This window comes from Triturus cristatus, chromosome 6 (genome assembly GCF_964204655.1).
Source record: "Triturus cristatus chromosome 6, aTriCri1.1, whole genome shotgun sequence".
Classification (NCBI taxonomy): domain Eukaryota; kingdom Metazoa; phylum Chordata; class Amphibia; order Caudata; family Salamandridae; genus Triturus; species Triturus cristatus.
This window is the reverse complement of record NC_140589.1, coordinates 41047618-41064161: the sequence shown is the minus strand read 5'-3', so window position 1 is coordinate 41064161 and position 16544 is coordinate 41047618. Positions and strand designations below refer to the sequence as shown.

Here is a 16544-nt window from a genome sequence, read left to right as displayed (position 1 = left end):
TCACTGTGACCCTCCCCCTCACTCTGATGGGAAAACCTGAGACAATGTCCTTTAAATAACTCCCTAAAGCCATCCCAGACACTCTGGAACTCACCCAGGTCTGCCTCCTTTGCAAGCTCCCTGGGGTCAGTCAGAGAACTTACAATCCACCATGTGTTGCTTTAGCTCTGGAAAATAGTGAATGACAATCAACAGAAAATGGGGTGCCTGAAAATAACAGTGCACTACTGTGCCATGATTTGGTAGTGTATTCAAGAATATGTTCCTCACCCTGCCACTCTGACCTGCAACAGGTTGTGTGTTCATAGGAGCCAGTTAAGTAACCACATTTTCTTCACTGTAGTAACAAAGTGACAAGCATTATATTAAGTGGGATGCTAAAAGTTTTGCACTATGGCATTGAGAAAGGCAGAAATCACCGAAACGTGTTTACCAAAATAAATGGAAGTTTTTTTAACCGAAGAGTGCTCCGTGAAATCCCTGGTGAGGGAATCTGTTGGTGTATGTGTGTGTACACATATACACACACACACACACACACACACACCCACCCCAATTGCCCATACTCTGCCGCAGATTTTGTTTCCAAATTCGTTAAAATCACCAGTATCAACACCAAGGTTTTTCAGAAGCCTGATTATCATAGTAAACAGATGCCACAGGCCAGCACCCCACTCTGAAAATTATTCTTGCTGCAGTGCAGTTCATAAACTGCCACTTTTATGGACAGTTAAATATATTTATGGGACAGTGACCAAAATATATATCGAAGGGAGTGGTAAAGGTCATTACATTTACAATTGCTTTTAGAAAGGAATGCAGAAATAAAAAATGTAGAGTCTATTTTGGCAAGTCACAGCATGTCTAGCACGTCAAAAGGATCATCCCTGCCTCATGTCTGCAAAAGCTAGGTGGGTCGCGAAAGTTTATCATAAGAAATGTGTCTGGTTCTAAGACATTTGGGAAGCATTGATATACAGATACCATCCATTAAAAATGTTTAATTTCCTCTCCTGTGCCAGCATATGGTTTAATAGAATAAATGTGTTATTTTCAAAGAGTGTTAAGAGAATTCCACTTTATGAACACTGGCACTGGCATCTAGGAGAAGGAAGGTAGTTTTTGTTGGACAGTCAGTTGTATAGTTGGACTGTAACCTCCCTAACAACAATCCTTTAATGGATGCTCTATAAAATATTGAGCCGTGGTATTTCTTGCACTTTAAGCTAGTAGAGGTTTCAGCAATATTTAAGTAAATTGGCAAAATTTGACAGTCCAATTATACATCTTATTGTGCTATTATGGGAAACGGACTATTAGAATAGTCAAGATGTGAACTAGCCAGGAATTCCATCACAATGTGCCTCTTGAGTGGCCCAGTATTGTGATATTTATTCCAAATGCAGAGCTTAGCTAAGAAACAAGGTGGATTTTCCCACACTCTTATACTGATCAGTTTTTCTATCAATTAAGATCAACTCCATTTCTGCTCCATTTAACAAGAACAAACTTAGGATTCTTTTGAAACCCCATCAAGCTGTTCTGAGAAGTAAACGTTTGAACTTCCATCAACACATAATCGTCATCTACACAGAACTGAAATCACTGGTTCCACCACCTGATCTTACTGAGTAAAAGATCTCAGAGGTATGTTAAAAAGATAAGTGGAAAGCTAGATACGTAAGGAACCCTGCATTCTATATTTGAGGCATCAGAGTCACATGTTAATCATAACACGGAAAAAAGTTTTCTAGAAATTATGAAAACCATCAAAGTTCAAACATTCTTATCCCTGCAATGTTTAGAAGGAGAATACTTCTGGTGTGGTGGACCACAGAATCAAAAGTAGCAAAAAGATGTATTCAGTACATTTATTGGATTTTCAGAGTCTGTTCTCTGGCATTGTATGCCTTCACATATTCAATGGAGTACATACATGGTTTTTCCTCTGAGGGAATTTTCTGATCTAGCATTAGCTCTCCTTTTGCCTTTAAAGCCTTCTTACATTTATGTAATTTCCCAATGTGGCTTCTCCGATGTCGTATCAGCTCTCCTTTAGACATGAAAGCCTTGACGCAATTTTTACACATACGGTTTTCCACCATTGTGAATTCTCTGATGTCGTTTTAGATCTCCATTGCTTCTAAATCCCCTGTTGCATTCAGTACATTCATATGGTCTTTCACCAGTGTGTGATCTATTATGCACCACTAGATTTTCTTTTTTTATATAAGCTTTGTCGCATTCAGTACATTTAAATGGTCTTTCACCAGTATGGATTCTCCAATGTAGTATTAGCCCTGGTTTTGTCCTGAAAGCCTTGTCACATTCAGTACATTTATATGGCCTCTCATCAGTATGGGTTGTACGATGTAGTATCATTTGTCCTTTTGTTGCAAAAGCCTTGTGACATTCTATACACTTATGTGGTTTTTCACCAGTGTGAATTCTCTGATGTAGCATTAGCCCTGGTTTTAACTTGAAAGCCCGATCACATTCTGAACATTTGTAGGGTCTTTCCTCAGAGTGAATGCTCCGATGTAACATTAGAACTCCTTTTGTCCCGAATGCCTTGTCACATTCAGTACATGTATATGGTTTTTCACCTGAATGAGTTCTCCGATGTACACTTAGATCACTTTTTGTCCTAAAAGCCTTGACACATTCAGTACATGTATATGGTTTATCACAAGAATGAGTTCTCCGATGTACACTTGGTTCACTTTTTGTCCTAAAAGCCTTGACACATTCAGTACATTTATGTGGTTTTTCACCAGTGTGTGTTCTCTGATGCAGCAGTAGAGATCGCTTTCTTTTGAAATCCTTTGAGCATTCAGTACAATAATATGGGCTTTTTTCAAAGTGGACACTCTCATGTAGTGTTAGATCTTTATTGGTCTTAAAAGCCTTGTCACATTGGGTGCACTTAAATGGTTTTTCACCAGTGTGAGTCATATGATGGACTGTTAGTGATGCTTTTCGTCTGAAAGCCTTGTCACATTCAGTACATTTATACGGTTTTTCCCCAGAGTGGATTCTCCTATGGCGTGTTAGGTCTCCTTTCGCTTTGTAGCCCTTGGCACATTCAATGCATTTAAATGGTGGTTCACTACTGTGGATTCTCTGATGTACCGTTATCTGTTTCTCTGTTCTAAAAGCTTGGTCACATTCGGTACAGTTGTATGGCCCAGAATGAATGCTCCTATGTTTTACTAGTACTGCTTTTGATTTAAAAGCCTTTTTACAATCTATGCATTTATATGGTCTTTCAACAGTATGTGTGATCTGATGTTGTATTATCTGTAATTTAGTTCTGAAAGCCTTACCACATTCAGTACATTTATATGGTCGTTCATCCGTATGGGTTTTCAGATGTCGTCTTAACTGGCACTTTGTGATAAAAGCCTTGAAACATTCAGTACATGTATGAGGTTTTTCATCAGTGCGATATCGCTGAAGTACTGCTAGATGTTGTTTTGAAATCCTCATCACATTCAGCAGATAAATATGGCGCTTCCGAAGTATGTCTTACCTGATGTTGTATTAAAAGCATCTCTGTGATAAAAGCCTGATCGCAATCATTACACCTATAAAGTGTATCCATTATGTGCACTTTCCTGTGTTCAAACAGATCCAATTGAATTGTTTGCACAATGATAGCATTTGTAGGTTTCTGCTATGCACAATTCTTCTGATCACTCAGTGGGAAATCCGTATAAATAGGTACATGACAGCCTGCATGTTTAAGTAGTCTTTCTGAGGAGTGATATCACGTGGCTGAGTTTTCTGATATAGCGACAGTGAAGGCATTTTCATCAGGGTTGATTATGAAGTCACAAGACTTGATGCTCTCGGATGCAACTCTCCAGTTGATTCAGTTTACTGAAGACATGGTCATCTATTAGGTATATCCATATTGCCCTTCCATGTGAGCTTATGTTGTGCACATGACTCTTTGCGTTCTAAACAATTTCCACATCAGTAACACTGATGGACCTTACTCCACAGGTGAACATAAAGGTTTCCTTTTTCCTGGTACTAGTTTCATCAAGTAACGTTCTGATTGTCCAATACGCAAAAAAACTTTTTTTGTTTAGAGTTAAGTTAACTGGCATGCGAAGATGTTGCTCTGGACAGGTATTTCATAGCTGGTTTTTATGTCAAAACGATTTTCAAAAGACAATCATGTATTCCTTACTTCTTGTATGTCAAGCACCTGTTAGATGGAAAAAGTACCCAAAATTAGAATTCCATTCGCATAAACTTATATACCTTAAAGCTTAATTCCAATATACGTTAAACAAAAATAAAACAGACTGAGTGTGAAGTGGAGATAAACAAAACCTTGAAAACATTAATTGCCTAAGGAATACAAGTAATATGGCATTATCAATTTTGTGTTCGTACATCTTTCCCATGCAATGATTTGAAGAAAGAATGAATATGGATTCCACACTAGTAAGCAGAGAAACTATGCAAATCATGATTTTCTTTTATACATTTACTATACACTGTTCTCAGTGTGAAGAAAGGTCCAGGGATCCCGTTCCCTGATGGTGTTGCCCAATTTGATTGAATTGAATGGAGCAGATTAACTCTAGGCACTGGACCTTACCAGACACATATTTTGACAGTGCAGAAAGAAAGGAGCATGTACTCCTTTGTTGATATATAATTTTCATATGATCAAGAAATAGTCCCAGTTGGTTTTGTTTGGAAATCTATTTATTCTCATTTAGAAAAAGCTTTCTACTTACATATTCATTTATCCAGAGTGATATGGAATTACATTGTAGGTATTGCGACAATACCTACAAAGTGTACATGCGTATTTCTTTCATTTACTATACACTCCCTCAGTATGAGAAGAGAAGGGAAATCTGATACTGCAAAGCTTAAAAAAAGAAAATACAAAAAAGTAACCTTGAGCAGTTCTGCCTCGCACCTGGTACAGACAGACACGTGCTACCTGTAAACTTGTATGTATCAACAAAAAGAGGTGGTTAACTTAAATGTTGGGACAGGAATACCTTGTGAGGGAGAAGTTTTGGGTCAAAATAATATCCCCATCTATAGCACACATTCAGGGTGCAATGTAGGTAATCCATCCTCGATCACAACTATCATAGGTAACAAACTGTAAGGAATGCAAAAGACTTTGTTATGTGAACATCCTGGTGGTTTTATAGCTTCTTAATTGTTAACACTCCCTCTACAAATCCCCGAAAAGCGATTCCAAAATGGCAAGAAGTAAAATACCCTGGATTTAGTAGATTGTTCAATGCCACAGAGATCATTTTTACCAAGCAGCTGACACGTTTTATGCATTACGCCATTTAGAACTTGCCCCAACTAGTGCTTCCATTCAATGAAAATGGCCTTTGTGGGAAATAGGATTCATTTTCTTTTTCACAAGAGAACTTTCATCCCTGTGACGATTCCATGTCTACATGGTCACCTCTATACAACATTCAGCAAACTACTGGAAGTAAGGCATTTCTTCTTTTGGTATTTTGGCCACTTTGCCAGAATTCATGCAGGATTAAAACAAGTTTTTCTTCTTGTGGAGTTGTACTTCTGGTCAGGTTTCAAAGAGCTGTAAATTAGGTGCGAACGCACCACTTGCCTCTCTTGAAACCCCAAAATAAAATCAATTAGTGGCGCAAACGTAAATATGTTTTATATTTTGGTACTTAACTTTCTCTGCTAACACTTCAAAGGAATTATTCAATATCTATTGAGAGAGGACAACTGTTGCTGTGGCTATGGCATTTGGCTACTTAAACATTCTGCAACTCATTTCATTTTTTGTCAGATTATCGACCTAAGGAAAAACAAATCTGAGTGAATGTCAACTCACAATATTAGGATGCCCAATGTAAAATGTTTCATTCTTTTTCTTAAGTTTCCACTAGTGATCTGGTTGAAAGTTTCGAGGTTAAACCCTTTGACTTCCTATCAGAACATAATTCCAGGTAAACACAATAGCTGTCTTTTTTTGCAGAAGATATTGCAATTATAACAATTGAATCTCGTCAAACGGAGTTCTTCATAAATGAGGTAAACAACCTATTGTTACTCCTCTTATAAAAGAAAATGTAGATATTAGTAGCTACTTGAGGGGCAAGATGGTGGCCGCGACTCAGCGGTTGTAAGCACCTCATCAAAACTACCCTGCAGAGGATGCTAGACATCTTCAAGTTAACCCCCAATAGAGATAAACTGCCTGCCGGCCGTGTATTTTTACAGGAGATTTTAGCCCAGCGATGATCGGTATAGTCTGTCGTCAGCAAGGCTTCTGACCATGATACGCCGTGTGCAGCGGTTGCTGCTGGATCTCCGACGCCATCGTCTGTGTGTCCTGAGCTGACTAGAGACCATGCCACCTAAGCCCGCGAGGGGAGGGAAACCTTGCGGCAGTGCAGGTAGCACAGAAAGTACTGCAGGGGCAGAGACGGCAGTGAGGAAATCAGCCACTAAGGAAGCATGCAATCAGTCCACTGAGCCCCATGTTAATTGGGCAGAGGGTAAAAACACACAAAAATGCCTCAACGAAGATGCAGATTAAGGCAACTCCATGTGGCGATTTAGAGAGTCGAATACCCCCACTGGCTGAAGTACGGGCGGCAGATGGTAAGAGGAACATTGATGAGGCAATGGGGCATGATTTAATATGTATATGGGGGAAAAATAAGGAAGAAAAACCAATAATGGCAGATAAAAGAGGGCAAAATCAATTCGATAAGTTACGCATTTGCTCTATAAATATTTGTGGTTTAAAAAACAGGCACCAAAGAGCCAGAGCGGCCCTGGTTTTAAGGATATTGAAGGCCAATATAATCTGCATCCAAGAGACACATATGCCATTTGGAAAGAAAGAGCTGCTAAAAGAAATAGGACTAAATATTCTGGCCTGCACTAGACAGAGTGTGACCGCTGGGGAAGTGGGAGGGCAAGGGGGGAGAAGCTTGCAAAAAACTCTCTCAGTCACACCCCGCTAAATTGTAGATAATCAAAGACTTTGGGTAATCGTAGAATGAGAGTAGGTGGGATACGTTTTACATAGTCTCAATTTGATGGGGCTAACTTGGAGGAGGCAAACCTTTTAATGAGTTGAATATAGAGCTGGCCACATGACCTACTCCATTGATGGCTTGTGGGGATCTTAATATTCACTTAAGTGTGAACTATACGCATTTTAAAGAACAGGCATATCGGGGCGAAAACCGAAGGTGTATAGGGCTTTGGCACGATTGGCTGAAGATCATGATTTGGTAGATCTATGGGATAAGCATATGGCCCCGGACCAGAGCTTTACATTTTATTCCCATCCGCAAAAGAGGATATGGCTAGATTTTTTTTTTTATGACGGCTAGTGAAGCCAGCACAATGACCATTGAGATTTCTCCCAGTGTCATATCTGATCATAATCCATTAACCCTCACGAAACCCGTAGGGCACATAGGTAGACAAAGGGGGGTACATACATTCAATGGGAAGCTTCTGGCAAATTCATTATATGTAGAGCATATGAAAACTTGGATACACCAATTTTTAGAGATCAATACGGGTACGGCCCCCAGGAGTATAGTTTGGGAAATGTTAAAGGCAGGGATCAGGGAGAAAGTCTTAGTTTTAATTTACATCTACAGCGGGTGTAAAAAGGAGGAGATACAAGATTTGTGCAAGAAGCTGGCAGAAGAAGAACTAGCTAAAAAAAACAAAAAATAGGAAAAAAGCAAAATCTTTAGGAAATACAAAAGGAAATAGCTAAAACGAAAGCCAAAATTGTTTTTTAAACTTTTTATTAAAACAGTGCAATCCATCAGTACAGACAATAGATATTAAGCAAAACCATTTTGGGCAATTACAAGAATGGAATTTATATTCTTTCAATACATTGCTTCACTTCCCATGCATAGTATCCAGGACCCTCCCACCGTCCCTCCGCCCCAGCTCAGCCCACCCTCCCTTCATGACCGATAGGTTTCCCAAGGGCTCCAGGTTTTTTTCCATTTCTTGGGACAGCACCTACTTTCGTATATTACTTTCTCAGCAAGACAGCACCAGTCCAGGTCTTTTTCCCAGTCAGTCAACCCTGGCACATTTGTTGACCAACGAAAGCCAAAATTAAATCAGTATTTTGGCAGAGAAGTGCTGTTGAAATAACACACTTCTAAAACACAAGGTTATGAATATGGGAGAGCCACGGGTAGGCTATTGCCAAAGCAAATTAGTGCTAAGGGAGGAAGAGGATGCATAAAAGCCATAAAAAATATAGAAGATTAAATTGTAGAAACGCCAGCAAAGATTGTTTAAATCTTTGAGGGTTACTTTACAAAGCTATATGCAGAAGAAGTAGACACCTCTGCCAATCTATGTCCAGATTATGGGCAGGGGGAATGCAAGCGTTGTAAGGAAGATCAGACAGCTTTAGATCTTCCGATATATTTGCAAGAAATAGTAGATGCCATAAGATCTATGGCCTCTGGGGAAAAAAGCTGCAGGGCCCGATACCCTCCAGGTAGAAGTGTTTAAAGCTTTCTTTAAAGCTTTCTTCTCTGAACTGAGGAATGATACTCTATTGATTTTCAGGGAGGTACAAAGGGGCTTTATTCCACATTCTTGGAAAGAAGCAAGCATAGTAGTTTTTGTTAAGAAAGATAAGCATTCCTTGCTTCCCAGTTCATATAGGCCAATCTACTAAATTGTGATAGCAAAATATATGCTGAAGTCTTGGCAAATAGAATGAGCAGAGTCATAACCTCCCTGGTTTCCCCTAAACAAAATGGGTTTATTCCAGGAAGGGTAACGTTGGATCATATAAGGAGAACGGTCACACTTTTTGATTCAGCAGATGCTACTCGGACTTATACTGCTAGACGCATAAAAAAGCATTTGACAGAGAGCCGTGTATTTATCTGTAAGCAGTTTTAAAAGAACGGCTACGGGGATGAGTTTATTCAAGCACTCAAGGGCCTATAAAAAACTCTCTCTGCCAGGAGAAGAATAAATAATACGGATTCAATATGAAGGCTATCTCTAGGGGAACAAGACAAGGATGTCCTTGTTGCCCATTATTTCCACTTTATATGAATTTATTTTTGATTCAACTGGAGAAGATTGTGCATTTTAAACCAGTAACTCAAGATGGAATAGAGTACAAGGTGTTTGCTTATGTAGATGATGTGGCAGTGATAATTCAAGATCTAACGGCATCACTACCAGAAATAGAAAATCTAGCTTAACAGTTTGGAAAATATTCAGGATATGAACTGAATAGTGCCAAGACGCAGCTAATCTGCACAGAACAAACCCATACTGAAGATCAACGGGTGATTGCAGAGGCAACCTATCTCCGGATACAAGTTACTGCCGCTCTAGACCGCACTAAATCTCGGGATAAAAGTTACTGCCGCTCTAGACCACATAGTCAACATCAACTTAAGGCTGGTGATTGATAAAGTGCAGTCTCAACTATTCTATGGGAGATGCAATGTATTGAAGATAAATGTTCTCCCCAAAGTTTTGTATCTATTTGGCTCCATGCAACTGTGGATCGATAAAGAATGGTTGACAAAGTTAGAACCTACATGCTTTCGATTTTTGTGGGGATACAGAGGGCAGGTAAATATATGACTCTACCCATGTCCCAGGGAGGGATGGCCGCACCTAGTTTTACATTCTATTACTGATTCTGTGTTTTACAAAATATGCCAATTTTAATAACAGGCAGGCCACAGGATTTAGATATGGCGGAGACCTCAACAATGAGTGAAATGCTGCTGGGAAAAGAGGCTGAAAATAATACGGTAATGAACACTGAAACAAGTTATCAAACAAAAACAAAAAGCAAAATCTTGAAGGCCGCACTAAGGGTATGGACCAAGGTTAAAAGACTAATAGAGCTTAATAATCGCTGTTTTTATACCCCCACCTCAGCCTCTACTCTCCCTTTATTTTCAGAGGGACAGTGAAGGCAGAATGGAGACTAAAAGGAATTATGAAACTAGGGGATTTTTATGATCATGCACGCCTTCACTTCAGAGATTTTTTAATATACAAATTAAGTTTTATAAATATTTACAAATTTGAGATTTTTTATAACAAAATATAGGAGACTTGAATTATATGATGAAGATCCCACTAGTCGAGGCTATAAAGCATAAATATAGAATAGGACCTATATACGTGCTGCTAAACCAAACGCAAAATAATGGCTTGGAGATACTGAATGTGAAGGTGTCATCTCCAAGAGTCCTTAGCTCGAGCTGATAACATCATTTTCACGACAAAACTGAAAAAGTCATATTTTAACCTATATTATACCCCTGCAAGAATGTCCAAATGGAGAAATCACTGTGATGGGAAATGTAAAAGATGTGGTACAGAGCAGCTGGATATTATGCACGTTTTATGTCAAAAATTGACACGTTTAATACACGAGATAGGTGGATTCCTGAGGAACATTAAGGTGCCAGTCAGAATCACCCCATTGATGATGATGGTGGGGGTAGTAGAATATGAAAATTATATTAAAAATCAACAATATCTACATTTTATGGCAATGGCTGTAGCTAGACTATCATCATATTGGCTAAAAACAGATGGACCTAGCTTTGATATGTGGAGGTCTAGGCTTCTTGCAGTTTAGAACATGGAAATGTCTCTGTATAAACTCAAAGATGTAGAAGACGTCGACAGGGGGAAAATATTTGACAGGGGTGATCAGTAATGGGCTACAAGTACACCACTTCTTGCAGCATATAAGAAATGTATACAGCACTAGCACCTTTAACTTGTCTATGACCATCTAGTGAGTCTTTATTTTTTGAATCCATTATATGTAAAAACGATTAAAGTAATTTATGGATTATGTAATATTTACCTTAATGAATTTTCATAAACCTACCTCAACGAGTGCTACACTGAATGCTTCATAAAATAAAAATATCAAAATTAAAAAAAGATACAAGTAGCTACGACTCCTTGCCATTTCTAATGGAGTCATTTGTAAGATCCCAACTTCAGATCGACCTGAACCCTGAGACACTGCTGTTGGAGTACCAGTGAGGTTCAGGTCTTGTAGAAGTAAAGGTTCTCACATTATTCAAAAGGAGTTGTTAGAAACTTTGAGTAGAGGTTAAGCAGCTGCTTATATTATTTTGGCATTCTTACCAGTGCGTGACATTGTTGATCAAGAGCAACACTTTCCATGGCTGAGCATATGGTGTGGGTATGCGAGAGTGCCTTGAACTGGCTGTGCCCCAACTAATCAGAGGCAACAGATTATGAAGGGCATTTCTCCTCCAAAAATTATTTTGTGAGCAGGGTTGCTCCTTCTTACTGCTCCTACTTTGTAAATAATCCCCACTGCCCTTCCCTATGGTAGGAGGGGCTGACTTTAAGCTGATGACACTGATATTCTTGGGAATTCTCCTGCTAAACATAATTTCTGCCTGTTTTCTTTATTCCAGGATGTCATCCTATCACTGTTGATTCAAATATGGCCCAGATCAAGATCTTTCATTTCAGGCCTCTTTCCAGGTTTCCCTGGTGGCCGGAAGCTTTAAGAGCCCGCACACAACTGCATTTGTGGTGCGTAATTTTAGAGCCTTATAGACAGACAATCATCATTTTCATCTGAAAGCTCCCGTTACCAAAAGCAGCATATGTGCATCTACACCACCTTTCTAAGGTTAGTTCTTAATTAGACACCCTATATAGAATTCTATTAGTTAAGGCAATCGTTTTTAGGTCGAGCCTAGCGCAGCGCGCATGTGCTGCCCAAGGAAATCTACTTCTTGGAATCGCCCTGGGCTTTCCACACGCTTGTGCATGTGTTTTTGCATTGTTTTCACTGGTCTTTGCGTGTGTCTTTTTCAAAAAGACATCAAGCAATTGGGCAAAGGCGTCTGCATGTATCCGCCCACGGCCTACCGCTTGCGGCTACGAGCAGGGGCCATCTGTTCTACCATCTGTTTTAATTAGCACGCCACGCACCACTCGCGTGCTTGTTACATAGTGCTTCACTTTGGTCGGCGCGTGTTCATTTTTACATCGCAGACGGGGTATGTACACACTGGCAGGACCTGCTCTACCCTCGGGTCCTGCGTTTTGGAAGCAGTCGTGTGTTCTTCAGACTGGCCCCAGCAGGGCAATTTGTCACCTCCCCCGACGCCTCCATCTCTCCCCCTCCCCCCCGTCAACAGGGACCAGGCCGGAAACATTCTGTTCCTCACAGTCTGTGCGCAAGCCCTGTAATCACTGCAGGTGCAGATGTCACCCTGGAGATAGGATGATTAGCCGCCTGCAGCAGCAGGTGCTGCAATTACAAGCTTTGGGGGAAAGTCTGCATCTTAAGGAGACAGGCACACCACCCGCAGGGGGTTCGGAAGGTGCGTGGGACATTGGAAGTATATCTATCGAGTTATATACATAGCGCTTTAAGCGACGGGTTAGTGTTCTTCCACACAGCATAGACACCTTCCTTACAATAGAGACTTTATGTTGCAAGTAGCGCCGCTGCGAGGCACTTTGGATTAGGTTGATCATATCCGGTGACGCACTGAGGGTGCTGGGGGCTATATCGCTATGATAGCACCAGTTGCTCACATTCTTTTCCAGTCAGAGTGTCAAGAATTCCTGTCATACAAGGGAAACACGCCCTTATGTAAACAGGAGAGCTGTTACATAACTCAAGGGAAACACGCCCTTATGTAAACAGGAGAGCTGTTACATAACTCAAGGAAAACACGCCCTATAAAGGGAGGAACCGGGAGGTACAAGGCTGTCGGATATTGTGTTTACACCGACGTACCTGCTTCGTGAAGAGCAGTGTTCCGGAGTGGTGCTCCAGTAAGGCAAGAACGGAGGTAGGTCGAGTCGTTACTCCCTGGGCCGTGTCTTGCCCCATCGTCACCTGTGAAGGACCCGGAAGCTCTACCGGTCAACCATTGAGCTTCGCTTTTTGACTCGGCTGAGTCCAAGCGCAGTGGCGCTTTTGCTGGTTGGAGTCGTAACTCCCAGCCCGACCAGAGACACAGGGACTGCCAGCTGTAACGCACACCAGGAGGTGTTTGCCGCGTTACAGACTCGGAAGTCCACAGGATCGATCGAGCGGCTGCTCTCGGTTCAGTCTTCTTGCTTGTGATTGGGGTATCGGTGACGCATCACCAGGAGGTGACTCCGCGTCCCGGTGCAGTCTGAGGAAGAGGTTGAGCGGCTGCTCCCTTCAGGTAGAGACCCCGGCTGGGTGTTGCCCTGACTCCTCGATTCTCCCCAACACTCTTCGTGCCCCTCACAGCCTACCGATTGGCATTGTCGGCCATTTAATTTCTGCCCTCTGTTGGCATACGCCGGGATCGGCGTATATGCAGAGGACGGTTAGGACCATCCGTGCTGTGGGCTGGTAACGTACTTAGCCTGGAGGATTCCAGTGACTATAACTTTTGTTTGTTCTTTGTATTTTATTTGCCTTCATTAAAAGAACTAACCCTTCACAAGTGGTTGCGTCCTCATTGTCGTGTCTGTTAAACGATCCTGAGACGTTCAGGGCGTTACAAAATATCCGACCTTAATAACACTAACTGTCTCCCGGTCGATAACAGACATGGCAACACTTGATGATGTGCTGGCTGCTTTAGCGGCCATGCAAGTTGAAGTGGCTGCCTCTAGGCAAGAAACAGCCGATGTAAAAGCCAGACTGGATGCTATCCAATTGGACCCGCTCACGCCCAGCACCTCCCTCACGAACCAGACCCCTGCGGTAGTAGTGGAAATGCCGGTAGCCATCCCCTTGGCAACACCAGAGAGGTACAGTGGGGATCCTAACACAGTGCAGGTATTCCTCACACAAGTGGCGCTACATTTATCGTGCAAACCAAAGGCGTTCCCCACGAGTCAGGCTCGTGTGGCTTTCCTTATATCCTATTTGGCTGGAAACGCGGCACAATGGGCCGTACCTCTGGTGAGCAGGGACGACCCCCTCTTATGTGATTGGGGTGCTTTTCGCGAGGAATTCCTGAAGGTATTCGACAGAAGGGCTGACTCGTACACGGCGGACCGTGAAATGCTTGAGTTGAGACAGGGATCCAACGACCTGGTGCAGTATCTCAACGCGTTCCGAAGGCTGGTTGCGGAAACCAAGTGGCCTGTTGCTAAAAAGACGGCGCTCTTCCATCAAGGGCTGTGCGATGAGCTCAAGGACGCCGTGGCTCATATTGACCCTCAACCCAAGACATGCGAGGGCCTTATCAACCTGGTATTACGGCTGGAACATAGGCTAAGTGAAAGAAAGGGGGATCATGGGAGAAAAGGAAAATCCCTTCCATCCTATGTGACGGTGGGAAGTCCTGAAACTTCCACCGCATCCAAGGGAGAACCCATGGACATCAGCGCAATACGAGCGAGCCTCACAGCCACGGAGAAAGAGTCACGCCGTAAACAAGGATTGTGCCTATATTGTGGCAAAAAAGGTCACTACGTACGTGAATGCCCTGCCAAACCGAAGACGTCACGTTATCGGGCCAACCGGTCGGTAACAGCCGTGGTGGACATACCGGCGGAAAACTAGAGGACTCCAAGACCAGAGAAGGGGCATCTCGGAGTCACTCATCCATCCCTTCACTTTCCAACTCGGTCACTAAGGGACAACGACACCTGTTTATCACGGTGCACGTGGGAGTGCATGACCAGTGGATACCCGTTGTGGCCATGGTGGATTCAGGGGCCACTGGCATGTTTATGGACCACAACGAGGCATGCAGGCTAGGGCTAGTGCTTCTTCCCAAAGCAGTACCCGAAGACGTCTATGCGGTAGACGGAAGGCGATTGGTGACGGGGCCCATCGGACAGCACACGGGGGTCCTTCCGATGAGATATGGGAGGAACCATTTGGAACAAATCGATTTTAACATCATCCGAGCGCCCCAATATGGCGTCATATTGGGATTGCCGTGGCTACAGAAACACAACCCCTTTGTGGATTGGCCAACACATCGCATCGAAATGACGTCACCGTATTGCATCCTGCATTGTGGAATAAGAACGGAATCCCTTGACGCAGATGAGAGCGGGAGTCAGACGGTGGCTACAGCGGCAGAAAAAGATGTGGCTCTCCCCCAGGCTTATCACAGTTTTGAGGATGTATTTGATGAGGTGAAGGCGGAAGTGCTACCACCACATAGACAGTTTGACTGCCAGATCGACCTGGTGCCAGGGGCCAGCGTTCCCAGCGGCAGGCTGTATGCCCTGACGGAGCCTGAAAACGTGCATCTCCGGGGGTACCTGGATAAACTCCTCAAGCTAGGATTCATCCGCCCGTCCAAGTCTCCGGCCGCCTCGCCACTCTTCTTCATCCCGAAGGCTAATGGGGAGCTGAGAGCCTGTGTGGACTTTAGGGCATTGAATGCGATAACCATAAAAAAATCGGTACCCCTTGCCTCTCATCAGTGTACTTCTGGAACAGGTCAAGAAAGCTCGTATCTACACCAAGTTGGATTTGAAAGGGGCATACCATCTGGTGCGCATGAGGGACGGAGACGAGTGGAAGACGGCCTTTAAGACCAGGTTCGGCCTTTTTGAGTACCTCGTCATGCCGTTCGGTCTGTGCAACGCCCCGGCAGCCTTTCAGTACTTTTTGAATGAGGTATTCAGAGAGGAGTTGGATATCTACGTGGTCGTATATATCGACGACATCCTCATCTATTCGTCCAGTGTGGAGGAGCACGTACACCACGTCAAAGCTGTGCTCCAAAAGCTGAGGGAAAACATGCTGTTTTGTAAACTCAGCAAGTGTGACTTCCACGTCACATCCGTGGAATTCCTCGGAGTGATGCTGAGTCCAGAGGGACAGGAGATGGCAGAACGAAAGATCAAGGCGGTGAAAGAATGGCCGGTGCCCCAAAGCGTGAAGGACGTCCAAAGTTTCATTGGCTTTGCCAACTTTTACAGGCGGTTTATAGATGGATTTTCAGGAGTGGTGGCCCCAATCACACAGCTACTGAGGAAGTCCAAGGAGTTTGTCTGGTCCCCTGAAGCGAACAAAGCCTTTGAGGCCCTGAAAAGCGCCTTTGGTAAGGCGCCGGTGTTGGCTCACCCCGATCCGGATCTCCCCTACGTGGTGGAAGCGGACGCGTCGGATGTGGCGCTGGGGGCTATCTTGTCCCAACGCAACCACGACACAGGGGTGCTTCATCCCGTTGCGTACATGTCCCGCAAACTCAACGACGCCGAACGCAACTACCATATTGCGGAGAAGGAGCTTCTCGCAATCAAGGACGCCTTCACCGAATGGAGGCATTGGTTGATGGGGGCAAGACATGTGGTATCGGTGTACACGGACCATCGGAACCTACAGTTCATGACTGCCACTAGACTCCTTTCTCCCAGGCAGCTGCGGTGGATGATCTTCTTTGCGGGGTTCAACTTCCGCATCACATATCGGCCGGGGACGGAAAACCGGAAGGCGGACGCCCTGTCCCGTCAATCTGCAGTTAAGGAACCATTGCCTGCAACCGAGCGTTCCATCATTTCCCCGAGGA

At 43.2% G+C, this 16544-nt stretch overlaps 1 pseudogene across 1 annotated transcript in view; it reads right to left on the bottom strand.

The window, feature by feature from the left end:
* Nucleotides 1-1857: 1857 nt before the first annotated feature.
* Nucleotides 1858-16544, bottom strand: part of LOC146813738 (uncharacterized) — a 53722-nt pseudogene continuing 39035 nt past the window's right edge. The window contains exon 2 of the transcript XR_014962893.1: nucleotides 1858-4216. The product of XR_014962893.1 is annotated as an uncharacterized LOC146813738 (transcript). The remainder of the gene's footprint in view (nucleotides 4217-16544) is intronic.